This window comes from Diabrotica virgifera, chromosome 2 (assembly GCF_917563875.1).
Source record: "Diabrotica virgifera virgifera chromosome 2, PGI_DIABVI_V3a".
Lineage (NCBI taxonomy): Eukaryota > Metazoa > Arthropoda > Insecta > Coleoptera > Chrysomelidae > Diabrotica > Diabrotica virgifera.
The window spans coordinates 138,426,306-138,439,100 of record NC_065444.1 but is presented as its reverse complement, the minus strand read 5'-3'; the positions used below and the strand labels follow the sequence as shown (position 1 = coordinate 138,439,100).

Genomic DNA, 12,795 nt, shown 5'->3' with positions numbered 1-12,795 from the left:
TACTTAATATAATTTTACAGTTATTAAGTACACATTAAAAAATTAAAAATTTTGCAAACAATAAGTATACAACGTCAGAGCAAAAAGAAGGCAAACGAGGAAAAGGGAAAGGGAAAGTAAATCAAAAGTTCTATGCCGCTGCAAATATGTACACAAGTGCTCGAAAGTAATAATCCTACAAGTCAATTTGCTGAATTCAAATCGTTTATAAAAAAGTCATTCACTGTATAAAAAGCTTTCTCCAGCAAATAAGCTTTCAAGGCCTTGCGAAAAGTGGGAAATGCTGCAATAGATTTGATGTTAGATGGCAGGTGATTGTACATTTTTCTCGAATTGTATAGTATAGAGCAGTGGTTCTCAATCTTTTTGAGTCATGTACCACAAAATACTTTTTAATATTTTTGGTACCACCTAACGTAAATAACTACCTATCTAGATAGGTAATCTAATTAACTGTAATAGCGGTGATTTTGACAGTTTTGCGTTTTGTGTACCACCGCAAATAATGATATGTACCACCAGTGGTACATGTACCACAGATTGAGAACCGCTGGTATAGAGCACTTAACCAGCTCAGACCGTGGGGTTGGCAGATAAAGATTATGATCCATGTTTCTAAGGGGATAGTTATGAGTGGGTCTCTCTGGAGCTTCTGATGCATGTTTGCGGATTAAACAAACGGATTCAAAAACAAACAAAGAAGGAAGAGTTAATATTTTAAATTTTTTAAAGAATTCTTGGCAATGAACTCTGCTATTGAGTCTCAGGGAGTAACGAAGAGCTCTCTTTTGTAGTTTAAAAATACGCTCAAATTGAGTCGCACAACACTTACCCCAGAATTGAAGGGCGTACCGAAGATGAGACTCAAAAAGGGCATAATAAACGGTCCTAGATGTTGACAAATTCATTTCCGTAGCAACTGATCTTAGCGCAAAACAAGCAGAACTTAATTTTTTGTGTAAGGCATCAATGTGCAAGTTCCATTTTAGAGACTTATCCACAATAATCCCTAAGAACTTCACCGATTCAACTACCTCTAGACTGTTGTTATTAAGTACTAAAGGTTGCATCATACTGTTGTAAGGTAGGACTTTGGTTTTAGAAACGTTAAATAACAGGAGATTCGAATCGCACCACGATTTAATGGTGACTAGGTCTGTAGCTATGGTATTGCGAAGATCCATAATATCCGTGTTACTCCAAGTAATACTAGTATCATCTGCAAAGAGACATATTTTACCTTTAATGTTCAGACTAGAGATGTCATTTATGTATATCAGAAACAATATAGGGCCTAGAACTGAACCCTGAGGTACCCCACATTCTAATGGCATGCAAGAAGACGTCTTCGTGTCAACCCTTACAAACTGACTTCTTTTATTAAGATATGATTTAAGCCATTTAAGAGCATTTCCCCTAAATCCATAGTGCTGTAATTTGTCAGTCAAGATGTTATGGTTTACACAATCGAATGCTTTAGAGAAATCACAGAAAATTGTTGCTGTAGAGTGATGGTTGTTTAGACTGGAGTAAACATGATCGAAAAGGAAGAACATAGCATCATTCGTGCATTTGTCACTCAGGAACAGTGTTGCCAATGTCCGGATAATTATCCGATTTTCGGATAATTTTATGGACCATCGGATAATTTTCGGATTGAACAAATTTTTGGATAATCTCGGATAATTCAAGGTATTATTTGTTATGCTTTTTATTTCAATAAATAGATTTCTATTAACCTTACAACATACAAGTTTTCTTGCCATTGCCATTATTTGTCATCTACAGTGATATGGGGGAGAGGGGATATGACATATGGTTAAGTAGATGGGCATGGGCTCGATTCCATTGACAAAAACGCACTATCCAATATGGCGGAACAACTCTTTTGTAGTATACTCTGTTCCATATAAAATATATAATTATAAAATTATATTGTATTATATAAATATATGAATAATTAATAATTTTAATAGTTAATAAATTAATAACATAATATTCCATAATAAAACATAAAAACCTGCTCGTCGCCATATTGGATATGACATTGTGTCAAGTCAAGGTCATCGACCAATGTACAAATGTCAACTGTCAATGTCAATTATGCCATTTAATTAGATTCGGATAATTTCGGATATTTGGCTCACAACATTCGGATAATTTTTATTTTTGCATTGGCAACACTGCTCAGGAATCCAAATTGATGTGGAGTAAGCAATTTGTATTTCAACAGAAAAGATAAGATTCTTTTTTTTACCAGACTTTCAATTATCTTCGACAACGTGGGCAGGAGTGCAATAGGGCGATAATTCGAAGCAAGATCTTTATCGCCTCCTTTATGTATAGGAATAATTATCGCTGTCTTAAGGCAGCTTGGAAAAACTCCAGTTTCGAATGACCTCGAATTATAAAACGACCTTCGAATTATAAAAAAATAAAATTATTGGATTTAAAAATAAAACTACCTAATAGGCCTGGAACCTGTACACCAAAAAAAGTTGATTAATAGCAAGATGAAAATTTGTTAATAGCTTAACGGTGTCTAGTCGGACAAACATTGATGAATGGAAACAATGGAAGTTTTAATGTGGAACAGTTTAAAAATTTGGAAAGTCAGATTACGAAAACGTCCCTTGTATTTTGTCGGACAGAACATCCAATTGATTTGTTTCCTTTCATTAAACTCTCATGCAAAAATCAGACTGCTATTACTAACCAACATGATTCCTGTAATTTGAATGTTCTTCGTGTTCCACTCATTAAAATGCCCAGTTGGTGATAAACACCAGTCTGATTTTTGCATCAGAGTTTAATGAATGGTAACAAATCAATTGGAAGTTCTGTCCAACAAAATACGTGGAACGTTTTCGTAGTTTTATGTTCCAAATTTTTAACCTGCTCCACAATTAAAACTCCCCCCACTGCAGTGTTCTCATACATCAAAGTTTGTCCGACAGACACTGTTAAGCTATTAACAAATTTTCAGCTTGCTATAATTCAACTTTTTTTGGCACATGTTATCCAGGTCTATAAAAAAATGGGATAAACTAAAATAAATAAAAAGTTCAATACATTCATTTTGTTTTTATTAATAAATATATTTACAATCTACCAAAGTGTTCATTTATTAACACAGTTATATTGTTTTCTGAAATATTTTCATTATTTTTTATCTGTTGTAATTATTCATTGCTTGCTTCATCTTTAGTTTTATTCACAGGAAAATTGTCATCCATATCAATGGCAATATTATGAAGCACTCTAGTTGCAACAAGCACAGTCATGTTTTCTAATTGTAGTCTCATTCCTAAGCGGAGTATAGGAAATCTTCATTTCCACAACCCATATTGCTGTTCTACTATATTCCTTGTTCATCACTGTCACCAACCAATATGTAATGGCCAAAGATACCACTTTCAAAATTCAGGGGGTTAGGGTCAAACAAACATAACTACATTAAACTTCTTATTTAAGATTCACATGAAGATATGTCCACCTGCTTTAGTTCTGATTTGGACATGCATACCTAGGCTAGGTACCTACATATTATAACGTTCAGTTACCGTAACTCTAATATTTCTGTAGACGAAAATAAAACAAAATGTAGCTACATTTGTGTGATTCTAAGCCCCTGAATTATGCTTCAGCCTATGTCGTATTTGATGACCACAGTACAACAATATCTCTAATTTTAAATTTTGCATCACTAACTGAACATTCAATGCAAACCATGATTTTCTGGACCTGAAAATTTCTGCATCCTGGACACCTGCAGAATGTATTTTAATTAAAGTATAACCCATTGCACTCATTATTCTAGGGAATAAAGCAATCTTGTAAAAATATTCAACAGCTTTCCATCTCTTGATGATTCTTGCAATTGTAAAGGATAATATTTTTATAATTCTACTTGCTGAACCTCTGGACACTGCCGTAAAATCAGCTACTTTTAATTGCATACTTCCTGATGCATAAAATCCAACAGAATTTGTTGCATGGGAGTAATGCATGGCATCCACCACTAAAATAAATAAAGAGCATTGTTTTTACTTACATCAACAAATTTTTAGTCACTTACCTAATAGTAGGCAAGGTTATTTGGTTTTATATTTAAGAAGGCACACAAAACTGTGTGTTTTCAACCTAAATCTTTGATAAAAATCCAGATCATCATATTATTATTGTTCAAAACAGTTTGTTATCTGTTCTGGTTAATTTTTGGTCTTCTGAATACAATAAATTTCTTGAACTAGACGTTTCAAAATTATACATAATTGTACTTTTAAAGTACAATTAATTAATCCTAGTAATAATATAATAATTATTATTGACTGTTATGTTAACCTTAAAAGTTAAATACAAAAACAACTGTGTTTTCATCTCAACAAAATAGGTTATGTATCCTTTAAAGGAGACTTTAGCAACTTAAAGGTCCGAAATCTGCACTTTAAAGTTAAAGAGGGCTTTTGATAAAAAGGGCCCTTTAACTTGATTATGAAATGAAAATCTCAAGTTAAAGGCAACTTTAAATTTAAAGCCTCCTTTAACTTCATTATGAAATCGGCCGTAATGTCAACCTTAAAGTGAACTTTAGTTAATGTTCACTTTAAGTTGATTATGAAACCGGGCGTTACCACAGTTTTTTTGCTATTCGAAACAGTTAGTTCACTCTAGTTTTTAGGCGGTTCCTGCGCTTGCAGAAACTCCTAGCAGACTGCGTAGTAGACTAGGAGGAAAATGTTGCTGTTGCAAGATTTAAAATATTCCGATAAAGAATATTCCAAAATTATAATAAAATAATTATGATTATCGATTTTTTTCAAAAAGCTGAAAATTAAATTCATAAATGGTAAAATCCTTTACGTACACACTTGTATAAAATTTGAAAAATAATATTTTCTGATTATTGATTGAATGTATTCAAACAATTAATCACAAGTAACTATCTAAATTGGTGACATTTGGCAACAGTGAGTAGATCTGGTTTATTTATGTATGTTTATTCCAAACATAACCTTATAAACAAACAGTTGTTTACATAGATTTATAATACTCTAGATTGCGCCTTACGATCTTAAAATGGGTGACGGTTGCGACAGAGATAAATGAGCCTATTTGGTCGGTAGTCTCTTTCTAATTCAAGGGGAGTATTGACGACGTCACTATCCTACTCGGTCGTCGAGTATTTTAGATGGTTTGACAGTTCGAGCGGATGGCGACGAGAACTGGTCGTTTGTCTTCGGACGTGGATAATCCTGGTTCGAATCCCATACCAATCTTTACTTTTTTTATTTTTAATTTAATCAATATTGCGTTTATTAGATATTATTACATCTCTAAAATAAATCTATGCAAAGAAATATATAACAAATAAGAAAAACTGTGTAGGTACCTATAGATTTTTAAAAATACAAAAGCCAATGTTATTTTTTTAATAAGTTAATGGTAGAATAGTATAAAGTAATTAAAAATATTCGTAAAAAATTACCAATAATTAATATCAACATATAATGTACCATCGATTTATTAATTGAATCGGTCATTTCAAAAACAACACGAGTCACATATTCCTAATTTTACAGAAGAGCAAAGAAAACTTAACTATATAGTCGAAAGATGCATGAAATGGATGACATCAAAATTCAGAGTTATATTGTAGTTTTGTTCCTAATGTTTTTACTGGACTGGTGTCGTTTTTGCACACAACGTTTATCTTAAAGGAGTCTATTCCTCTCAAAAAGTTAGTTTCTGAAAATTGTGGACTTTGCTGTTTTTGAAATGACCGATTCAATTATAAGTAATTAGACATTATTTTTATTTATGAAACTATTGTTACAATTTTTTAAAAAAGTAGAAGCAAAACAAATATTATTCACATCATTCGAATAAGGACGAATTTATATTAATAACGAATGACTTATTTTACTATGCAGTTCACAAATATGTATTCCAATATTAACTTACTATACATAGGTACATTTATTATCTGCTAGATTTACTTAGGTCCATTTTTCAGATGTAAAAATATCTAATAAACGCAATATTGAGTAAATAAAAATAAAAAAGGTAAAGTTGGTATGGGATTCGAACCACGATTATCCACGTCCGAAGACCAAAGACCATTTCTCGTCTCCACCCGCTCCAACTGTCAACAAATATTACTCGATAAAGTGGGATAGTCACGTCGTCGATATTCCCCTTAAATTAAAAAGAGACTACCGACCAAATAGGCTCATTTATCTCTGTCGCAACCGTCACCCATTTTAAGATCGGAGGACGCAATCTAGAGTATTATATATCTATGGTTGTTTATTTAGAGTTATTTATTATTGTTTTCTCATATTTTGCAATTGTTAAGTTGGTTTACTTCGAATTTAATGTGCATTACTGTGGTATTTCTCCAGTTTTCTAAGAAGGTTGGTGATTTTGAATTGGGATTATGATGAATTTAACCCAAAGGCAATGTGTGTGTTTATTTATGTGGCAAAATTCCAGGCAGCATAAAAATTTGAGTTTCTTCCTGTTGCCCATGGATGAAAATCGGTAAGAACGTAAATTCTATTTAATATCATTGACATCATTTTTGACGTGCTGTCGTTTTAGGTTTGCAGAATGAAAAGAAATTGTTCAATGTGATAAACTTTCTATGAACAGTCCTCAGTGTTGTTACATTAACTTTTAAATATGCATCTTGAGGAGCAGGCCTTTGCAGAAATACTGAAAAGCGGGTTGCAAAACAACGCAAAATAAAATAAACGAAATATGTCTTGAGATTAAACATTCAAGTTGAAGGTGTGTTCTTTCTTAAACTGGAATGATAATTTTGTAATTCTGTAGGCACATCTATTGAGAAGTTACAACCAGTGGCAAAGTGCCTTAAGGGAATCTATGACATATATAATTGAAGGTATGAGTATATGTTTCAAATCGTTGGATGATTCTGAGAAAGTGTAAATTTTTTTCATGAATTTGGTACATAACCGTCTTTATCTAAACTCTAAAAATCATTGACATCTGTTTTGAAGAACCATGTTCCTAGAAACCATTGATAACAAATATAGACGGTTACCTCTGCATTCGTTGTATCATCTTACTACTCTATCCATAGTGAGTCTAATTTTTAAATCTATAATAATTGTTTACGTGCTGGTTTCATAAAGATGCTTCAAAAATCTATATGGGCCTTACTAGGCAGCACAGCCATGCCTTTAATAGTTTTTCCAATTATATTTTCAATATGCTTATTCTAGTTAAGATTGCGGGACAAAAAGACCACTAAATATTTGAGTTCATTTTTAGGTATCAGCATTGGCTCTACAGCCCATGGTGGGTCTTGGCCTGTTCCAGAATCAGCTTCCACTCTTTCCTATCCTTTGCTTGGATTTCCAATTTCTCACTCGAGCATGAATTTTTGGTATATATGGGATTATATTGTGATAACGACCAGATCTATGAAAGAATAGTATCTTGTTAAAGAAGATTGTGGTGACACTATTCATGAATATCTGATAATATTGGTTAATGTGAATGGAGTCCAAAATGGGGTTTAGGCTGTTATATAAAAAACTAGGTCATTAGCATATGGAAGTAGGGCGACATTATCTGGTATTAAATTATGTGAATGAGGAGAATTAAACCTAAAAACTCTATTTATTCTGCTAATCAATATGAATTTAATATATTTTAATATAAAACATATGTTATTCTTTCTAGGGACACCTCCTCTGAAGGAATTACAATTATTTGCCAGTATGTCAAATGAATTTTCAACATCAGTCATACTTTCATGAATTTATTGATGAAAATAAAACTAGGTACATGATTTATTATTTACTTCCAAGGGATTCTAAGATACTATGTGTAAAAAGTCCAATATGCAGTGATGAGCATGCTAATAACTGGCAAAATATGGGATATAACGCCAAAGATGGGAAACATGGGATGCATTCTGAAGTAAAAAGAGATGAAACTGAGAGAAATTATCGATATAAACATATAAATTAACATTGCATTACATAGTTTCCCACCTTTAGACGTATCAGATGAGTATGAGAACTGTCACTGTGCCAGGAGAATTTTATAAAATACTCCTGTCACAGAGATCTAAAGGTGGGAAACTATGTAATGTTATCGTCGGCTAAGAGTGTTAACCTGCTAACTCTATTTTTCACTGTGAGTGATATTGGGGTAGTTTCTAGGTCTGTGTACCTTCATACCATGTCCCACAAGCCCGCTGGTTCCACTGTAGTTTAGAGATAGCTACAGTTGGAAAAATGAAAGAATACCCATGAACGAACATATAAAACACGCTGCATTTTCCTGTCACCGTGTCGCAAAGGAAATTGCCCAGCGCAAGTACATGTAATAATAATTATTACATATACTTGTGCTGGCGAATTTTTGGTGTGACACTTTGGCAGGAAAATACAGCGTGTTTTATATGTTCGTTCATGGGTATTCTTTCATTTTTCCTACTGTATTTCTAAACTACATTGGTGTCGGCGGGTTTGTGTGGTGGTGTATGAAAATACACGGACCCAGAAACTAGCCCAATATCACTCAAAGTGAAAAATGGAGGTTAAAACTCTTATCCAAGGTTATGTTAATTTATTCGTTTATAACGATAAGTTCCACTTCTACCAGTTTCATCTCTTTTTATCTCACAAGTTAATATGTTTTCCATCTTTTGCGTTATTTTGCCGGTTATTAGTGTGAGTGCTCATTACTGTATATTTACGATTCTGTGATTTCTCAATATGATGCTGAGTAGGTATAGATCTGAGTAGGTATATAGTAGGTATCTACAACCCTTTCAAAACAGAAATTTATAAGTTCATTTTATGTACCTATTAAACTTTATTTTAAGGATGAATTTGAAATGCTTGTAGGGAATATATCTGTAAAAAATAAAATTGGTATTGTAAAATTGAAATTCTCAAAATATAATTTATAATTCAAATGTATTATTATTTTTTTCCTCTATAGAAAAGTCCTCTTATTAGTTTTCTCATTAGCTCTTGACAAGACATCAGTACCTCGTTTTTTAGATTTCTCACAAGGATTCAGATCCGGAAGATCCTGCGTAGACGCCAGTACTTACTTAATTACTTATTCCTCTTCACTCCATGCGGAGCATAGGGCGTCAACTGTCTGCCTCCATTCTGTCTTATCCTTTGCACTGATCTTTATTTCTGTCCAGGTTTTCCCAATAGGGCTTTTCATTCACAGTCATTTGTTTCGAGCTTCTGTCATATGTTGTATAATCCGTGTATATTCATAGATATAACAGAATAGATTAGGCCAGTTCGAAAAATAGAGTAACGCAGAAAAGTTCGGGTTGGTGGTCTATCTTTCTCTCTCTACTGGCGCTCAGCTTTCTCTCTCTAGCATATGATGGCTGCCGCCTCTGTGTAACTGTCGTTCCATTACTCCCACCTCTTGGTAGATACGCTCACACTCGCACGACAGACAAAGATAGCTAGACCACCGTACTTGATATCAGCGTTACACCCCGATGCATTGAGTGGCATATGACTAGCCTGATCTATTGTTGACATATCTCTGTGTATATTAGTATTATACACAGATTATACAACATATGACAGCAGCTCGAAGCAAATGACAATCAATGAAAAGCCCTATAGCATTAATTTCTTTTCCACATTTCTACGGGTCTACCTGGTCTTCTCTTTCCATGTGGTGTATATTCTAGGGCTTGCCTCGCTATGTCTGTGTCAGGTCTCCTTAGTGTGTGCTCCATCCAACTCCATTTCCTTTTGCATATTATCTTAGATATACATAGGTTTCTGGTTAGTTCTTGTCCATAGCTCTTGGTTTGATATACGGTTTGGCCAGTAAATGTTAAGAATCTTCCTTATGCATTTATTTATGAATACCTGCATCTGTCCAATACATTTTCTTGACACTTTCCAAGTTTCTGCTCCATATAGTAATACAGTCTTCACGTTGCTGTTGAATAGTCTTTCGGTTTTAATTGTCATCTGATGTGAAGACCACATTTTCCTTAGCATATTGAATGCGTTTGTAGCGTAGACGCCAGTATTGTACTATTTATTTCCGTACTAAGACAAATCACAGAAAAGGCCATCGAGTACAATAAACCAGCATATCTATGTTTTACCTGACAAAGGCTTTCGATCGCATCCAAGTCGAAAGATACATGCCAATCAATATTATACGAACCATCGAAAACATCTATTTCCATAATCGAATACAGGCAAAGATAAATGGAAAACTAACACAGTTTATACCAGTACAAAGCCGAGTCAGACAAGGGAACCCGTTAAGCCCACTGCTCTTTAATGTATCTAATAATGGACGAAATAATAGAAGCAGTATTTAAAGATCATGGTTACAGAATGGGGAACAAAAAACTCCAAATATTAGGTTATGCAAACGACGCCGCATTAATCGCCAAGACAGAAGACAATCTCCAGATTAACACACATCTTCAATACAACAGCCAAGAAATACAATATCAATATATGATAATATCAGCAGAAAAAACACATGTATGACATCTAAATACCCACTACGAGGTAAAATCGAAATTGATGGGAAAATATTAAAGCAGGAAGCAAGGTTTAGATATCTGGGAATAGATATACCCAGTTACGGAGATGTTGAAGAGGAAGTACTACAAGAAAGCTTAAAAGCAAGTAAAGCGCTGGGATCTCTTAATCTCTTCCAATCTGGAAGAACGAACACCTAAGACAAGACACAAAAGCAAGAATCTATAAAGCAGCATTTCGACCTATATTGACATACACGGCAGAAACAAGACCTGAAACATCTAAAACGAGACGACTACTAGAAACAACCGAGATGAAAATACTTAGACGAATATCAGGGAAAAGTCTATTGGATAGAGAGAGATGCGAAAACATAAGAAGATCATGCAATGTAGAAGACATACCTAAATGGATGAGTGACAAAACGGAAACTGGAGTGGAACGAACACATTAGTAGAATGGCAGAGGATAGGATAGTACGAGATAAGTCACCAAATGGATGAAGAGGTATTTGCAGACTAAGAAAAAGATGGTGCGATAATTTAAACAATTTAGGAGGCTAATATTGAAGAAGAAACAGTCTTTAAAGCCTACCTACAAGAAGGAAGACTCCTCTTGCTACGGTGCGTCGAATAATATATCGCTTGTACTATCCCGGAGAATTTAAAACCGTATTTCCGATTGCATTTTTAAAACTGGAAGTCCTTTGCCAAATATCTCACCTTTAGTACCATCCTTGGATTATATAAGCTTTCATCCGACACCTCATTTGTCATTCTATCTGGTTTAATGACTGAGGAGTTGTGTTTACGGACAGACGGACGTATATAATTCAACGCTTTCACATTTTTTTCAAAACTGAGTGAAAACAATACTTCTTTAGAAATCCATAAATATATTCGCTAATAATGAAACTAATTTGCAGTGGTTATAGCCAACCTTCATTAGTGGAGTAGGCATTAGAAGAAGAAGACCAATGAAGATAAAGTAGAGCCCATTGTTAGACTAAAATTTTGTTTATATAGAAAAAATTATTTAGTTGAAAATCGTAGGTACATAAGGTGCGTTCGCGGGTACAGTTGACAAATTGTCGCCGACAATTTCTAACCTCATTTAATATAAATAATATCGTTAATAGATAAATAAACAAGGTATATTTACTTTTAATTAATATTAATAACTAATTATTAAATTATAATAGGTAAATATACCTTGTATATTTATCTATTAACGATATTATTTATATAATTTTAAAGTGCGCATGCGTTTTGCTGCTAATTTGTCGCCGACAGGCACCCGCGAACGCACTTATTATCTCAATGAATCCATTAAAGCTGATACATTTAGTCTTCAGAACAACAGTAATAATTATTTATGAAACTATCGATAAATTGTCAAGAGCTTCGTAAACGTTAATTGTAGAAAAGTATTCCTTATTTCGAAAAATCTATTTCAAATTTGTCCTATTTATTTTCGAGCAGTGTATCAAAAATAATGTTGAGCAGTATAACACACGCTGTTATGCGCTTGCGTCCGGCTGCAAGGTCTCGATGCGCAGTGGGAAAAATGGAACATTTTTTCATAACGTACTTCACGGCAAGTGACTATACTGATTGTTGTATAAACCTATATACTGTGGCGTTACTAAATTTAATAACATATATTTTAGCCAGTTTGATTTCCCCAGATATTAGTCATTTTAAAAAAGTTTTTCCCCAGTCCCCAAAGTTTATCAATTTTCCCCAGTTCTGGAGACAAATCCCCAGACCTGGCATCCCTGGGTGTCGGTTTAGGGGAGAGATTAATCTCTCCCATTGAATAGGGCTTTTCATCGATTGTCATTTGTTTCGAGCTTCGGTCAAGTGTCACATAATATTAATATATCTACGTAATATGTCTTTGGTAATATCAATAACATGGGAGAGATCAGGGGCCTGATTCTAATTCATTTCGACAGTCGCAATTTCATTTCGACACCGCCATGACAGCCGGAGAGTATACGCTGTGAGCTCGTACGTAGAGGGGATATTTACAAATTCGCGAGCGCTAGTAGTGGCAAGTCTGTAAACCTTTACCGGAAATTTGACATAAATGTCAAAGTGATTAATTTAAAATTAAAAGTAAAAACAATAATTATAAAAAATATTAGTTGGTGAAAGCTGTGGTATATATTTTTACCTTAAATATTCGCTCCGAGCGTTAACAAAGTGTCAAAGCAAAATCGACCGACCTGCTCATGGTGGCGGTTTTTTGAAATTTTATA

At 33.8% G+C, this 12,795-nt stretch overlaps 2 long non-coding RNA genes across 2 annotated transcripts; one reads left to right on the top strand and one right to left on the bottom strand.

Annotated features, from left to right (window-relative positions):
• Positions 1–3,069: 3,069 nt before the first annotated feature.
• LOC126880221 (uncharacterized) lies at positions 3,070–4,642 on the bottom strand. Its single transcript, XR_007696496.1, has 2 exons — positions 4,079–4,642; positions 3,070–4,021 (listed from the first exon to the last, which is right to left on the bottom strand). It is a non-coding gene; the product is annotated as an uncharacterized LOC126880221 (long non-coding RNA).
• Positions 4,643–5,036: 394 nt separating this feature from the next.
• On the top strand, positions 5,037–7,810 carry LOC126880216 (uncharacterized). The gene is made up of 2 exons (XR_007696491.1): positions 5,037–6,543; positions 6,604–7,810. It is a non-coding gene; the product is annotated as an uncharacterized LOC126880216 (long non-coding RNA).
• Positions 7,811–12,795: the final 4,985 nt, after the last annotated feature.